Below are 17,301 nucleotides of genomic sequence, written 5' to 3' on the forward strand. Positions count from 1 at the left end.
TTTAATTAAGTAAAAACACAAAATTAAAGGACTAGAAAGTTTAATAATAATAGAGATGTTAGTATAACACATTTGATAGTAAATAGAAAAGGTAGGCAGAAGGTCAATAAGAAAATAGGACTCTTGAACAGTATTAAAAAACAAATAGATCTAAAAGGTACATATAAAATATTCCACCCAACAATAGCAGAATACATGTTCTTTTCAAGTGTCTATGAATACTTTCCAGGAAACACACACACACACACAAACACACACATATGCTAGTATATAAAGCAAACCTAATGGTATTAAAAAGGATTAAAATATTTCAAAGTATATTTTCTTACCACAATGAAAGTGTTAGAAATCAAAAATAGAGGATGATTTGGAACACTCTTGAATATGTTGAAATTAAATACCATATCTTAATAGTTAATAGCTCAAGAATATATCACAGGTAAATTTTAAAATGCCATGAGATATGTGAAAAAAAAAATCGTAAGAAGAAACTAGGACTCTGCTTAAAGAGAAATTTATAACTACAAATACCATTACTAAAAAGATTTCAAATAAGTAATCTAACCTTCATTTTAAGACACTGAAAAAATAAGAGCAAATTAAACCAAAGCAAGCAGAAAAAGTAAATAATAAAGATTAAAATGGAAATAAAAAAAATGATAGGAAAAACAATAGAGAATATTGATGAAATCTAAAATCGACTCTTCAATAAGAATAATAGAACTGAAAAAAACTTTAACAAATAAAAAGAGAACAAATTCAAATGATCAATCTCAGCAATCAAATAGGAGGTACTACTACTGTCCTTGGGCTTCCCTGGTGATTCAGATGGTAAAGAATCTGGCTGCAATACAGGAGACCTGGATTTGAACCCTGGGTTGGGAAGATGCCCGGAAGGGGGGCATGGCAAGCCATTCCAGTATTATTGCCTGGAGAATCCACATGGACAGAGGAGCCTAGAGGGCTACAGTTCATGGGGTCACATGATTGTTGGTATGCTGCTGCTGCTAAGTTGCTTCAGTCGTGTCTGACTGTGTGCAACCCCACAGACGGCAGCCCACCAGGCTTCCCCGTCCCTGGGATTCTCCAGGTAAGAACACTGGAGTGGGTTGCCATTTCCTTCTCCAATGCATGCATGTATGCTAAGTCACTTCAGTTGTGGCCGACTCTGTGAGACCCTGTGGACAGCAGCCTATCAGGCTCCTCTGTCCTCAGGATTCTCTAGGCAAGAATACTGGAGTGAGTTGCCATTTCCTTCACCAAATTGTTGGTATAACTGAGTGTTAATAGGCTTGACCTCAAAGTGTTGTAAGGACTGAGTAAGATGATTTAATTTAGTATTTATTTTATTATCTGTTTTATGATATTTACTCAAAACTGTTAAATAATATTTTTAAAATATTGAAATAAAAATCAAAGACAAAATATTTACTGTATACTCATAAATGTAGTCTAATACTAACTCCTTGCCTTTATATGAATTTCTTTTTAAAGTTATTATTATTATTATGACTGTTGAGTTGACAATACAGTTATATTCTTTTAGAAAATACCTTATTTTGGGTAAGTTAACAGTATATATATTTCAGAATTATTAATATTTGGTATTTTGTTTTTGTTGCTTACATGGATATTCCTTGCATTGGCAACACTATGAATTTAAGAGACACTTCCTTTGTATAAGACAACAAACTTTAAAAATTTTTATTTCTCAGTATGGACTCTCTCCTATGGAGATCCTTTCTCAAGCTTTGACACCAAGGGAGAGGAATCTTTTCTCAGGTGACAGCGTTGAGGGCCCATGTGGTTGTGTTGATCCACGTCTCTTTGCAGGGGAGAGCGATGATCCTTCCCAACCCCAGAAGCCTGTTACGCTACTCTTTGATCAGTAGAGCCAGAAAACTCTCTCTGATAGAGCCCCATCGGTATGTATACTGACTTTTCTCACACCCTTCTCTTTTCCAGGATGACATATTTTTTCTCCCATTAACTACATTTTATGGCTACATTAAATTAGGAATGGCAACTCCCTCCAGTATTCTTGCCTGGAAAATCCCATTGACAGAGGAGCATGGTGGGCTACAGTCCATGAAATCGCAAAGAGTCAGACACGACTGAGTGACTAACACTACTACTACCACTATGGTTACATTAAATTAGACGGTGATTCTATAGTTTCAGGCAAATTGTTATCAGGGAGCCCTCATGCAGTCTTTGAAAACCTCCTCAGTACCCTATTTTATGTATGCATGCTTAAAGGCTCAGTTGTGTCCATCTCTTTGCTACCCTCTAGCTCCGCTGCAGCCCACCAGACTCCTCTGTTCATGGGATTGTCCAGGCAAGAAAACTGGAAAAAGTTGCCATTTCCTCTTCCAGGGGATCTTCCTGAACCAGGGTTCAAACCTGTGTCTCGTGCATTGGCAGGTGGAATATTAACCACTTAGCCACCTGGGAAGTCCCCTGGGAAACCACCCTATTTTATTTATCACTCTAATTTCCAGAGGCTTGTGATCTCTGACTGAAAATATGTTTTCACGATTACACTGTCCCAACTCATTCTATCCCATACCTTGCTGAAGCTATATGCTGTGTATATATTTTATTTTCAATTCTTGTACTGTTTATGTTCACTTTCTTCCCAATCCTTTATTCTTATTCTTCTGAAGAATATTTTGGGTGTGTTTTTCCCTAACAACTTTTTTCTTTGCCTTACTAATTTGGATACAATAAATTTGGAATTTAGTTCATCTGATTTTCCATGGCAGACTTCAACAACTTCCAGTATTATTTAAACTCTGTATTTTCTAAACATTTAAGACTTTCATATAAAATGCTAATCTAGCTTTCAGGGAGCACATCAACAGCACTCTGGAAGAAAAGCATATGCATTCAATCTGTCAATATACTTTCCAGACTTTTGTTGTTTAAAATGAATTATTTTATTCAATTAAAAATAACAACAATAACAAAATCTCCTTTAGGTTTAAGCAAGTTGGAATTGATTTCTGTGCTTTGCAACCAAAAGATATCCATTTGTTTTCCTGTAATAGAACAGATTTTCAACAGGCATCACTATCATAACTTTCACAGTGTCAATCATTTTCTTACTCTGGAGAATTAAAGGAGCTACTGAGTAATATGAAATTAATATTGAGAAGCATGTCTTTTTTTCTTTAGATAATGACCTACAGTAACAACTTCCCCAAACATATGAATAATGCTAATTAGCTGAAGGGCTTCACTGGTGGCTCAGATGTTAAAGAATCTGCCTGCCAATGCAGGAGATGCATGTTTAATTCTTGGGTGGGGAAGATCTCCTTTAGAAGGAAATGGCAACCTATTCCAGTATTCTTGCCTGGGAAATCCCATGGACAGAGGAGCCTTGTGGGCTGCAGTCCATGGGGTTGCAAAAGAGTAAGACTTAGCAACTAAATGACAACAATTTGCTTAAACTCTAAAGCAGCAAACCTTATACATCAATTTCTTCTTGAGGTTTTATACACACACACACATACATATATATATATATATATATACACACACACATTTGTCCTAAAGTTGCCATTAGAAGTCAAAATTGTTTGTAAAGTAATCTCAGTCCAGATGATGTGTGCCTGGCCTGGGAAATGGGACCCTGAAAGTTCTGCTTCACTATTTTTTTTTAATGTCCTCTGCACTAGTCACAATTAGGAAAGCTACAGTGGCTTCCACTTATTGCCTGAGTATTTCAGAATTACACTGTACATAGATGATAATGTCCTTCCTATTACCTTTTTATGGACCATGCAACCCAGTCTGAAAGAGAGCAAGGAACATATGAAAGCATCTTGCTTATAATTGGATAATTCAAAAGATCTGGTAGTGTTCACAACTGGTTAGAGCTCCTAGTAACTGAGAATGTTGTTCTCTCTGTGATACACAAAGAGAGTGAGAGATGTGAATACTCTAATTAAAAAAAAAAAAATGTGTAGGCATGCTGTCAGGCTAGAAGGGATTTTAATATACAAACAGTAACTGCATGTGTTTGACATGCACAGTGACAGTTTGAAAGGCTTTCACATTCACCACATTTTCATTAAAATTGAGCATGTAAAACTAGACATCCTATTACCAGATCATAAAACCAATATATCCTTGGTTGTTTCTTGAAACGAGATTTTCACAAATTTGCAACTGTAAGAATGTAACCTCAGGAAAGGTTCTGAGAAGCCAATCAAAAGTTAATACAAAAATGTGCTCAAGGTAAAGATTTTACTAAAAGAGAAAAAGTTGTCTTGTTCCCCAAACAGCATTATTCAGTAGAAACAAAATGCTAAGTTTGCATGAAGGTAGGCAAAAATCATATATATTCTGAATATCTATCAATTACGAGACAGCAAAAGAGACACTGATGTATAGAACAGTCTTATGGACTCTGTGAGAGAGGGAGAGGGTGGGAAGATTTGGGAGAATGGCATTGAAACATGTCAAATATCGTGTATGAAACGAGTTGCCAGTCCAGGTTCGATGCACGATACTGGATGCTTGGGGCTGGTGCACTGGGACGACCCAGAGGGATGGAATGGGGAGGGAGGAGGGATGAGGGTTCAGGATGGGGAACACATGTATACCTGTGGTGGATTCATTTTGATATTTGGCAAAACTAATACAATTATGTAAAGTTTAAAAATAAAGTAAAATTAAATTTAAAAAAAAAAGAAAAAGAAAAAAAAAGATGCATTAAAATTTCAGTTTATAATAATGCCAATACATAGAATAAATCTATTTTTAATCTGATTTTAGGAGAAAGAAAAATCAATCTAAAATTAAGAAAAATAAATTTTAGAATAAACTTAAAGTACGTTATATTCTGAATTTGTATCTTTAATTTTGATTCTATCTTTTGTTATTACTGCTTTAATGTTGGCATTATTCTTTCATTCAATCAATAAGATGATGTTTTCTGACTTAGGGTATTTCTGTAGATTTCTTTAACAAAAGTTGATATTTTAAAAACTTTTAGTTTAACCAGTTATCTTCACAATAATTATTCCTAGTGGTTCATTTTTAACTGAAAATGAAATGAAAGCCACGTGAAGGATGAGAAGCATTTTGCACTCATTATCTAAGATTGTGCTTTTAGCATTTGCTTTGATGGCAAAGGAAGTTACTTCCATTGTAACTATAGAAACAGATTTACTATACAATACATACTATATAATATACTCTGGATTACAACCATTTCTATCTGCTTGTGAGTACTGATAAGGAATATATTTGATGTGTTATAATGAATGGTATCATCCTGTTTGGACAATCAGATTTGCATAGTAATTTGAACTCTCCTACACTTCTGAAAGTATTAACTCTTACTGATTTCATAGCAAATATTGAATAGGAACCTATGTTGATCCAGGGGCTGAGCTAATTACTATATAGAATTAATAGAAATAATAGCCAATAGAGTTATAAGAGCTGGATAAGACCTATAAAATCTAGAAATTGGATGAGTAAAATGGAGTTAAGGGAATGGTGAGTAACCAAGTGAGAAATCAAACAACTCTAAATCCTAAAATAAGACAAAGGAAGCACAGTGATGGCCCAAAAGTTAGAAAACTGTTGGTCATGGCCAAAGGACTGGAAAATGTTATGAAGGGGCCACTATGCTGAACACCAGTGTAGAGATTTTAAAAGCCCATTATTCAGACAACACATAAAGTTATTATAGGCTTCTACAAGGTAAATACGTCAGGTGGTGGTATCCTAACATTATTTTAAATTTTTGAGATCTTAAAAATGATTTGAAGTCATTACTAGATATAGCATAAGTTCTTGGCATGGGAGAAGATGTTAGAATAGTGGCATTGAAATAGGAGAATAAAGTAAAATGAAAATTTTACTTACTTTACCCTTTCACTTAAATCAGGAATGATAAATATGGAACACAAGAAACCTCTAACCCCAATCCTCTAACTATGGCAATCTTTAGTTGATCAGAGGTTTGTTTGTTTGCTTGTTTTTTTCCATCAAATTAGAATGTTTTCCAGTCCAACTCTTGATCCACTTTTGTGGCTCAGCATGGGTCAAAATGAGTTGAAATCTAGTTAAGTGACTAAACATTCAACAGATAACAAGAAACAGAAAAACAAAAACACTAAACAAAAAAACCTGGCTTAAATCAATAGTACAGTATTATTACAGATCCGCAGGCCAGATATAGGACTGAATAGTACAGAACTACCAAAATAACAGTTTTGTTAATGCCAAGCCTTGTGTATGGTGGCAACAGATGCACGTGCTAAGTTGCTTCAGTCATCTCTGACTCTGTGCAACCCTATGGACTGTAGCCTGCCAGGCTTCTCAGTCCATGAGATTCTCCAGGCAAGAATACTGGAGTGGCTTACAATGCCTTCCTCCAGGGGATCTTCCCAGCCCAGGGATTTTGTTAATGTCAAGCCTTGTGTATGGTGGCAAGAGATGCCCAAATATGCCCAGATATCCTGGTGTTTAAATAACAGAGGACCATTTGGCCTTCTTTGGTGGCTCAGACTGTAAAGAATCTGCCTGAAATGCAGGAAACCTGGGTTCAATCCCTGGTTAGGGAAGACCCTCTGGAGAAGGAAATGGCAACCCACTCTGGTATCATTGCCTGGAGAATTTCATGGTCAGAGGAGCCTGGTGGGGTACAGTTCATGGATTTGCAAAGAATCAGACATGAGTAATCAACTAACAACTTTACCTCCATAAAATATGCTATATTTTCTTCTTGTTCTAGATTCTAAGATTTTAAAAATATTGTTCTGGATCCTAAGATTTTAAAAATATCTGGTCTATTTTACCCATTGATCTCCAAGTTAATGCTAGGAACAGTCTTAAAAAGACCTTTTATGAATGACACAATGGAGATCAAATGGACTTCCTCAAAAGTAAGCAAACTATATCTATCAAAACTTGAGAATTTATTATTGTTTATAGAATCAATACTCTGTACTTAATGACTCATATTTAACCCACATCTTAAAGATGCTGCTTGCTCTGCATACAAAACTTTACCCAGCTTCCACCTCTCCCAAGTATGTGATTCCTATAGCATTCAATTTAAAACTATACTTCCCCCACATAACTCTTTCCCACTTGTCCAAGTGACATTGGTTTGGTGGTTTACTCACTAGGTTGTGTCTGACTCTTGTGACCCCATGGACTGTAGCCTGCCAGGATCCTCTGTCCAGGAGATTCTCTAGCAAGAATTTTGGAGTGGGTTGCCATCACTTCTCCAGGGGATCTTACTGACAAAGGGGCCAAATCCGGGTCTCCTGCATCGCAAATAGATTCTTTAATGGCTGAGCCATGAGGAAAGCCCAAGTAGCATTAGGTGCCAAATATCCAGGAACCTCTAAAATTCTAAAAATGTTATTTTGATGTCATTTTTCATGTGTTCTGAGTTTATTGTTTGTGTATTTATTTGCTTACCACAATGGGCCCTGAGATTCTTAAGCATATAACATATTTCTATGAGATACTTTTAATTATAACTGGTAATATATAACAAACAAAACTCGTGCACACCAGGACCCAGAGATCCCACAGAGACTGAGACAGAACTGTATTTGAGTGTCTCCTGTGGAGGTACGGGTGAGCAATGGACTGCTGCAGGGTCAGCGACTCTGGGTGCAGCAGACCTGGGTATGGCATAAACCCTCTTGGAGGAGGTTGCCCTGAACCCCATCAGAGAGCCACCTGAACTTACACAGGACTGGGGAAACAGAATCTCGGAGGGCACAAACACAAACTTGTGCATACCAGGACCCAGGAGAAAGGAGCAGTGACCCCACAAGAGACTGACCCAGACTTGCCCATGAGTGTCCAGGAGTTTCTTGCAGAGGCGTGAGTTGGTGGTGGCCTGCTGGCAGGGTTGGGGTCACTGAGTGCACCAGTGCATGCGTGAGGTCTTTTGAAGAAGGTCGCCATTATCTTCATTAACTACACCATAGTTTCCCCTCAGGTCAAAAAACAGGGAGTGAACACAGCTCCACCCTTCAATAGAAAATTGGATTAAAGACTAACTGAGCATGGCCCCTCCCATCAGAACAAGATCCACTTTCCCCCCTAGTCAGTCTATTCCATCTGGAAGAATCCATAAGCCTCTTATCCTTATCCATCAGAGCACAGACAGAATGGAAACCACAATCATAGAGAACTAACCAAACTTATCACATGGGCCACAGCCTTGTCTAAGTCAATAAAACCATGAGCCATGCTGTGTAGGGCCACCCAAGACAGACGGATCATGGTGGAGAGTTCTGACAATACGTGGTCCACTAGAAAATGGAATGGCAAGCCACTTCAGTATTCTTGCCTTGAGAACTCCATAAACTTTATGAAAAGGCAAAAAGACAGGACACTGAAAGATGTATTCCCCAGGTCTGTCAGTCAGTCAATTCAGTCACTTGGTCATGTCCAACATATGCCACCCCATGGACTGCAGCACACCAGGCCATGTCCCTGTCCATCACCAACTCCCATAGTTTACTCAAACTCATGTACATTGAATTGGTGATGTTATCCAACCATCTAATCTGCTGCCATGCCCTTATCCTCCCACCTTCAATCTTTCCCAACATCAGGGTCTTCAAATGAGTCAGTTCTTCCCATCAGTTGACCAAAGTATTGGAGATTCAACCTCAGCATCAGTCCTTCCAATGAATATTCAGGACTGATTTCTTTTAGGATGGACTGGTTGGATCTCCTTGCTGTCCAAGGGACCCTCAAGTGTTTTCTCCAACACCACAGTTCAAAAGCATCAATCCTTCAGCACTCAGCTTCCTCTATAGTCCAACTCTCATCCATACATGACTACTGGAAAAATCATCCCTTGACTAGACCGACCTTTGTTGGCAAAGTAACGTCTCTAATTCTTAATATGGTGTCTAGTTTGGTCATAGCTTTTTTTCCAAGGAGCAGAAGTCTTTTAATTTCATGGCTTCAGTCACCATCTGCAGTGATATTGGAGCCAAAAATAATAAAGTCTGTCACTGTTTCCACAGTTTCCCATCTATTTGCCATGAAGTGATGAAACCAGATACCCTGAACTCAGTTTACTGAATGTTGAGTTTTAAGCCAACTTTTTCACTCTCCTCTTTCACGTTCATCAAGAGGCTTTTAGTTCTTCATCACTTTCAGCCATAAGGGTGGAGTCATCTGCATATCTGAAGTTATTGATAATTCTCCTGGCAATCTTGATTCCAGCTTGAGCTTCATCCAGTCCAGCGTTTCTCATGATGTGCTCTGCATAGAAGTTAAATAAGCAGGGTGACAATATACTGCCTTGACGTACTCCTTTCCCAATTTGGAACCAGTATGCTGTTCCATGTCCAGTTCTAAATGTTGTTTCCTGGCCTGCATACAGATTCTCAAGAGGCAGGTCAGGAGGTCTGGGATTCACATCTCTTCAAGAATTTTCCACAGTTTGTTTTGATCCACAAAGTCAAAGGCTTTGGCATAGTCAATAAAGAAGAAGTAGATGTTTTTCTGGAACTCTCTTGCTTTTTTGATGATCCAGTAGATGTTGGCAATTTGATCTCTTGTTCCTCTGCTTTTTCTAAAGCCATCTTGAACATTTGGAATTTCATGGTTCACATACTATTGAAGCCTGATTTGGAGAATTTTGAGCATTACTTTGCTAGCATGTGAGATGACTGTGCAGTAGTTGGAGCATTCTTTGACATTGCCTTTCTTTGGGATTGGAATGAAAACAGATCTTTTCCAGTCCTGTGGTCACTGCTGGGTTTTCCAAATTTGCTGGCATATTGAGTGTAGCACATTCACAGCAACATCTTTTAGGATTTGAAATAGCTTAGCTGGAGTTACATCACCTCCACTAGGTTTGTTCATAGTGATGCTTCCTAAGGCCCACTTGACTTTACATTCCAGGATGTCTGGCTCTAGGTGAGTGAACACATCATAGTGATTATTGGGTTTATGAAGATCTTTTTTGTATAGCTCTTCTGTGTATTCTTGCCACCTCTTCTTAATATCTTCTGTTACAAACACACCATTTCTGTCCTTTATTGTGCCCATCTTTGCATGAAAAGTTCCCTTGGCATCTCTAATTTTTTGAAGAGATCTTTAGTTTTTCCCATTCTATTGATTTCCTCTATCTTTGCATTGATCACTGAGGAAGGCTTTGGAACTCTGCCTTCAAATGGGTATATCTTTTCTTTCCTCCTTTGCCTTTCCCTTCTCTTCTTTTCATAGCTGTTTGTACAGCCTCCTCAGACAACCATTTTGCCTTTTTGCATTTCTTTTTTCATGGGGATAATCTTGATCACTGCCTCCTGTACAATGTCAGGAACCTCCATCCATAGTACTTCAGGCACTCTATTAGAAGCTATTTGTCACTTCCACTATGTAGTTGTAAGAGATTTTATTTAGGTCATACCTGAATGGTCTAGGTAGCTTTCCCTATTTTCTTCAATTAGAGTCTGAATTTGGTATAAGGCTTGCCTGGAGAATCCTGTGGACAGAGGAGCCTGCTGGGCTGGGCTGCTGTCCGGGGCTGTTGCCCAGAGCTGGGCTGGGCTGCTGTACATCAGGTTGCACAGAGTTGGACACAACTGAAGTGACTTAGCATAGCATGGCATAAGGAGCTCATGATCTGAACCACAGTCAGATCCTAGTCTTGTTTTTGCTGACTGTATAGAGCTTCTCCATTCGTGGTTGCAAAGAATATAATCAATCTGATTTCTGCATTGACCATCCGGTGATGTCCATGTGTAGAGTCTTCTCTTGTTTTGTTGGAAAAGGGTGTTTTCTATGACCAGTGTGTTCTCTTGGCAAAACTCTGTTAGCCTTGCCCTGCTTCATTCTGTACTCCAAGGCCAATTTTTCCCATTATTCCAGGTATCTATTGACTTCCTACTTTTGTATTGCAGTCCCCTATAATGAAAACATCTACTTTGGATGTTAGTTCTAGAAGTTATTGTAGGTCTTCACAAAACCATTCAACCTCAACTTCTTCAGCATTATTGATCAGGTTATAGACTGGAGTGGCATCTGTGTGGTGCTGGAGTGACTGTGAGGAGATATTCCACGTTCAAGGGCAGAGAAGCCCCAGCAAGACAATAGAATGGGTGAAATCACATTTAGAATCACATCCCATACCTGCCAGAGATTCTCAGAAGGCTCAAATTTACCTTGTGCACACCAGGACCCAGAGACCCCACAGAAACTGAGACAGAGCTGTGTTTGGGTGTCTCCTGAGAAGGTATGGATCAGCAGTGGACTGCTGCGGGAGGAGGGGCTCTGAGTGCAGTAGACCTGGGTATGGCATAAGCGCTCTTGGAGGAGGTCAGCATTAACCCACCATAGAGCAGCCAGAACTTCCACAGAACTGGGGAAACAGGCTCTGTGAGGGCACATACAGAACCTTGTGTGCACCAGAACCCAGGAGAAAGGAGCAGTGACCCCACAAGAGACTGATCAAACTTGCCCATGAGTGTCCAGGACTCTCCAGAGGAGGAGTGGGTCAGCAGTAGCCTGCTACAGGGTTGGGGGCACTGAGTGTAGGAGTGCATGCGTGGGGCCTTTTGAAGAAGGTCACCAATATCTTCATTACCTCTACCATAGTTTGGCCTCAGGTCAAATAACAGGTAGGGAACACAGCCCCGCCCTTCAGCAGAAAATTGGCTTAAAGATTTACTGAGCATGGGCTGTCCCACCAGGACAAGACCCAGTTTCTCCCTCAGTCAGTCTATTCCATTAGGAAGCTTCTATAAGGCTCTTATCCTTCTCCATCAGAGGGCACACAGACTGAAAACCACAATCACAGAAAACTAACCACACTGATCACATGGACCACAGCCTTGTTTAACTGCATGAAACTATGAGCCATGCCATGTAGGGCCACCCAAGATGGATGGGTCATGGTGGAGAGTTCTGACAAAAGGTGGTCCACTGGAGAAGGGAATGGCAAACCACTTCAGTATTCTTGCCTTGAGAACACCATGAACAGTATGAGAAGGCAAAAAGATAGGACACTGAAAGATGAACTCCCCAGGTCAGTAGGTACCCAGTATGATACTGGAGATAAGTGGAGAACTAACTGCAGAAAGAATGAAGAGGTGGAGCCAAACAAAAACAACACCCAGTTGTGGATGTGACTGGTGATGGAAGTAAAGTCTGATGCTGTAAAGAGCACTATTGCATAGGAACCTGGAATGTTAGGTGCACAATTCAAGTGAATTGGAAGTGTTCAAACAGGAGATGGCAAGAGTAAACATCACCATTTTAGGAATCAGTAAACTAAAATGGACTGGAATGAGTGAATTTAACTCAGATGACCACTATATCTACACAATGGGCAGGAATTCCTTTGAAGAAATGGAGTAGCCATCATAGTTAACAAAAGAGTCTGAAATGCAGTGCATGGATGAAATCTCAAAAACGACAGAATGACCTCTGTTTGTTTCCAAGGCAAACCATTCAATATTACAGTAATCCAAGTCTATGCCCCAACCAGTAATGCTGAAGAAGCTGAAGTTGAATGGTTCTATGAAGACCTAAAAGACCTTCTAGAGTGAACACACAAAAAAGATGGCCTTTTCATTATAAGGGACTGGATGCAAAAGTAGGAAGTTAAGAGATACCTAGCATAACAGTGAAATTTGGACTTGGAATACAAAACAAAGCAGGTCAAAAGCTAACAGAGTTTTGCCAAGTGAATGCACTGGTTATAGCAAACATCCTCTTCCAACAACACAAGAGAAGACTCTACACATGGACATCACCAACCTGTCAATGCAGAAGTCAGATTGATTAAAGTCATTGAAACCAAAGATGGAAAAGCTCTATACAGTCAGCAAAAACAAGACCAGGAGCTGACTGTGGTTCAGATCATGAACTCCTTATTGCCAAATTCAGATTTAAATTGAAAAAAGTAGGGAAAACCTCTAGATCATTCAGGTATGACCTAAATCAGATCCCTTATGATAATACAGGGGAAGTGGCACACAGATTCAAGGGATTAGATGTGATAGACAGAGTGCCTGAAAAACCTTGGATGGAGGTTCATGACACTGTACAGAAGGCAGGGATCAAGACCATCTCTAAGAAAAAGAAACGCAAAAGGCAAAATGGTTGTCTGAGGTGGCCTTACAAATAGCTGAGAAAGAAGAGAAGCTAAAGGCAAATGAGGAAAGGAAATATATACCCATCTGAATGCAGAGTTTCAAAGAATATCAAGGAGAGATAAGAAAGACTTCCTCAGTGATCTATGCAAAGAAATGGATGAAAACAATAGGATGGGAAAGACTAGAGATCTCCTCAAGAAAATCAGAGATACTGACCATTTCATGCAAAGATGGGCACAATAAATGACATAAATGGCATGGACCTAACAGAAGCAGAAGATATTAAAAAGAGGTGGTAAGAATATACAGCAGAATTCTACAAAAAGATCTTCATGACCCAGATAACCATGATGGTGTGATCACTCACCTAGAGTCAGACATCCTGGAATGTGAAGTCCAGTGGGCCTTAGGAAGCATCAGTAAGCACAAAGCTACTGGAGGTGATGGAATTCCAGCAAAGCTATTTCATGGTGACTGTAGCCATGAAATTAAAAGATGCTTGCTCTTTGGAAGAAAAGCTATGGCCAACCTAGACAGCATATTAAAAAGCAGAGTCGTTACTTTGCCAACAAAGCTTTGTCTAGTCAAAGCTATGTTTTTTTCCTGTAGTCATGTATGGATGTGAGAGTTGAACTATAGAGAAAGCTGAGTGCCAAAGAAGTGATGCTTTTGAACTGTGGTGTTGGAGAAGACTCTTGAGAGTTCCCTGGACTACAAGGAGATCCATCCTAAAGGAGCTCAATCCTGAATATTCATTGGAAGGACTGATGCTAAAGCTGAAACTCCAGTACTTTGGTCACCAATGGGAAGAACTGACTCATTTGAAAAGACCCTGATGCTGGGAAAGATTGAAGGCAGTAAGAAAACTGGATGACAGATGATGTGATGGTTAGATGACCACACATCACATCACTTGATGAACATGAATTTTAGCAAGCTCTAGGAGTTGGTGATGGACAGTGAAGCTTGGCATGCTGCAGTCCATGGAGTCACAAAGAGTTGGACACAACTGAACAACTGAACTGAACTGAATATATAACAAATGGAGGCAAAAGGCATCAAGAAATGAGAGCTGAGAGATAGAAAGTGGTATGTAATAAACATAAATCTCAAACATACTAAGCACACAGCAGATCACTTGACTATTCAAGTCATACCAATACTGTTCCTCCCTCATATTTTTTTTTGGCCTCTGAAATGGCATGATCTTTCATTTATTTGTCTAGATCTGGACTATTATAACTAGGAGACTGTCTCTATTTTTGATGCTTGCATGATGATCAATTTTCTTCTTTTCCATTGTGTCCCACTACTGAGCAACCTGATAAGAAATCCCAACTATTTCCTCTTTGGCACAAACAAGAGATTTGAACTAGATGTGAGACTTCTTTCTCAGCCCAATGCCTGTGTGTGTCTTGGTTGTGCAGCCATGTCCTACTACTTGTGATCCAATTTACTGTAGTTCACTAGGCTTCTCTGTCCAGGAGATTCTCCAGGCAAGAATATTGGAGTAGGTAGACATTCCTTTCTCCAGGGGATCTTCCCGACTCAGGAATCAAACTTGGTCTCCACATCACAGGTAGATTCTTTACTGCTTGAGCCACCAGGGAAGACCAACAAGAGCCTAACTGCAATAAAATCCTAAGTCAGTCTCTTTTCCTGGAGTTCTCAAGCCATGTTGGACTTGCTTGAGAGGCCCACCCTACTCTCCTTAGTTCAGTACAGTTCAGTTCAGTTCAGTCTCTCAGTCGTGTCCGACTCTTTGCGACCCCATGAACAGCAGCATGCCAGGCCTCCCTGTCCATCACCATCTCCCAGAGTTCACTCAAACTCATGTCCATCGAGCCAGTGATGCCATCCAGCCATCTCATCCTCTGTTGTCCTCTTTTCCTCCTGCCCCCAATCCCTCCCAGCATCAGAGTCTTTTCCAGTGAGTCAACTCTTCCCATGAGGTGGCCAAAGTACTGGAGTTCCAGCTTTAGCATCATTCCTTCCAAAGAAATCCCAGGGCTGATCTCCTTCAGAATGGACTGGTTGGATCTCCTTGCACTCCAAGGGACTCTCAAGAGTCTTCTCCAACACCACAGTTCAAAAGCATCAATTCTATGGCACTCAGCCTTCTTCACAGTCCAACTCTCACATCCATACATGACTACTGGAAAAACCATAGCCTTGACTAGATGGACCTTTGTTGGCAAAGTAGTGTCTCTGCTTTTGAATATGCTATCTAGGTTGGTCATAACTTTCCTTCCAAGGCTAAGCATCTTTTATTTCATGGCTGCAGTCATCATCTGCAGTGATTTTGGAGCCCCCAAAAATAAAGTCTGATACTGTTTCTACTGTTTCCCCATCTATTTCCCAGGAAGTGATGGGACCAGATGCCATGATCTTAATTTTCTGAATGTTGAGCTTTAAGCCAACTTTTTCACTCTCCACTTTCACTCTCATCAAGAGACCTTTTAGTTCCTCTTCACTTTCAGCCGTAAGGGTGGTGTCATCTGCATATCTGAGGTTATTGATAATTCTCCCGGCCATCTTGATTCCAGCTTGTGCTTCTTCCAGCCCAGAGTTTCTCATGATGCACTCTGCATATAAGTTAAATAAGCAGGGTGACAATATACAGCCTTGATATACTCCTTTTCCTATTTGGAACCAGTCCATTGTTCCATGTCCAGTTCTAACTGTTGCTTCCTGACCTGCATATAGGTTTCTCAAGAGGCAGGTCAGGTGGTCTGGTATTCCCATCTCTTTCAGAATTTTCTAGTGACCTCAATTACATGAGTAAGGAAACTTTTCCTATTTTCTAAGTATGTATCTGGCATCACCAGTTGGGACAGTTTTGAGTGGTGGTCCTTCCTGCTTTAGAGATTGGTGGTGGTTTAATTGCTAAGTCGTGTCTGACTCTCACGATCCCATGAACTGTAGCCTGCCAGGCTCCTCTGTCCATGGGATTCTCCAGGCAAGAATACTGGAGTGGGTTGCCATTTCCTTCTCCAGGGAATCTTCCCAACCCATGGATCAAACCCAGGTTTTCTGCATTGCAGGCAGACTCATTACTAGCTGAGCTACCAGGGAAGCTTTAGAGATTGACTACAATGATTTTACAAATTGTCTTTAATCCCTTTTTTATTCATAGTGGTGGTGGTGGTGGTGGTTGAGTTACTAAGTTGTGTCTGACTCTTGCGACCCCATGGACTGTAGTCCACCAGGCTCCTCTGTCCATGGGATTCTCCAGGCAAGAATACTGAAGTGGGTTGCCATGCCCTTCTCCAGGGGATCTTCCTGACCCAGAAATCGAACCCGGGTCTCCTGCATTGCAGGCAGTTTCTTAACTGACTGAGCTATGACGGAATCCTTTACCCACATCTATCCATTATACTTTCAAATTCATATCCCTAATCTGTCCCCTTTTTACTGTCTCTCAAGTTCAACCCACCGTTATAACTTATGGACTGTTTATCACAGTTCTTCCAATCTTGCCTCTCAGGAGTTCATTTGTCACACAGTCATCACAGAAATGTTTAAAATAGATATCTGTTGGACTTTCAAAACATTTAGCATAAAATCCTAATGATTGTATCCTGAATGATGTAAACCTTGCCCTCTGATCTGGCCTCAACATTCTCCTACTTTCCACCTTCCACAAGATTTGCTTCAGTCCCACTGTTCTTACTGCGCCTCACACACCCATCTTATTCTCTCCTCAGGAGTTTTACAGAGGCTTCCTTGGTCATGAGTGTTCAAATAAGGGTTCTCTAGACAGAGAGAAACAAGTATATATATATTATATGTACCCATAGTAGGTTGTGCAATTTGCTTTACTTAGTATACTGATTCAAATGCTAATCTCTCCTGAAAATACCTTCATATCGACTCAGAATAAAGTTTAATCACATATTTCATCACTTGTGACTCAGTCAGGTTTGACACATAAAATTAACCATCATATAACTGTTATCTAAACTATTCATCACCAATTTCTATCATATTCCATCCTTTATCCGCTTTATTGTTTATCTCATTTATTAGTTCATTTAAATTGCTTTACATTTTATTTTTTACCTTGTTAAATATATTTCCTAGGAGAATATATACTTCCAAGGGGTACAGACTTCATCAGTCTTCAGCACTGGAAAAATCCAGTACCCTGAACAGTGTCTAGTTCATAGTATACACTCAATAGTATATTTCTTGA

The sequence above is a fragment of the Bubalus kerabau genome, chromosome 2, assembly GCF_029407905.1.
Source record: "Bubalus kerabau isolate K-KA32 ecotype Philippines breed swamp buffalo chromosome 2, PCC_UOA_SB_1v2, whole genome shotgun sequence".
NCBI lineage: Eukaryota > Metazoa > Chordata > Mammalia > Artiodactyla > Bovidae > Bubalus > Bubalus kerabau.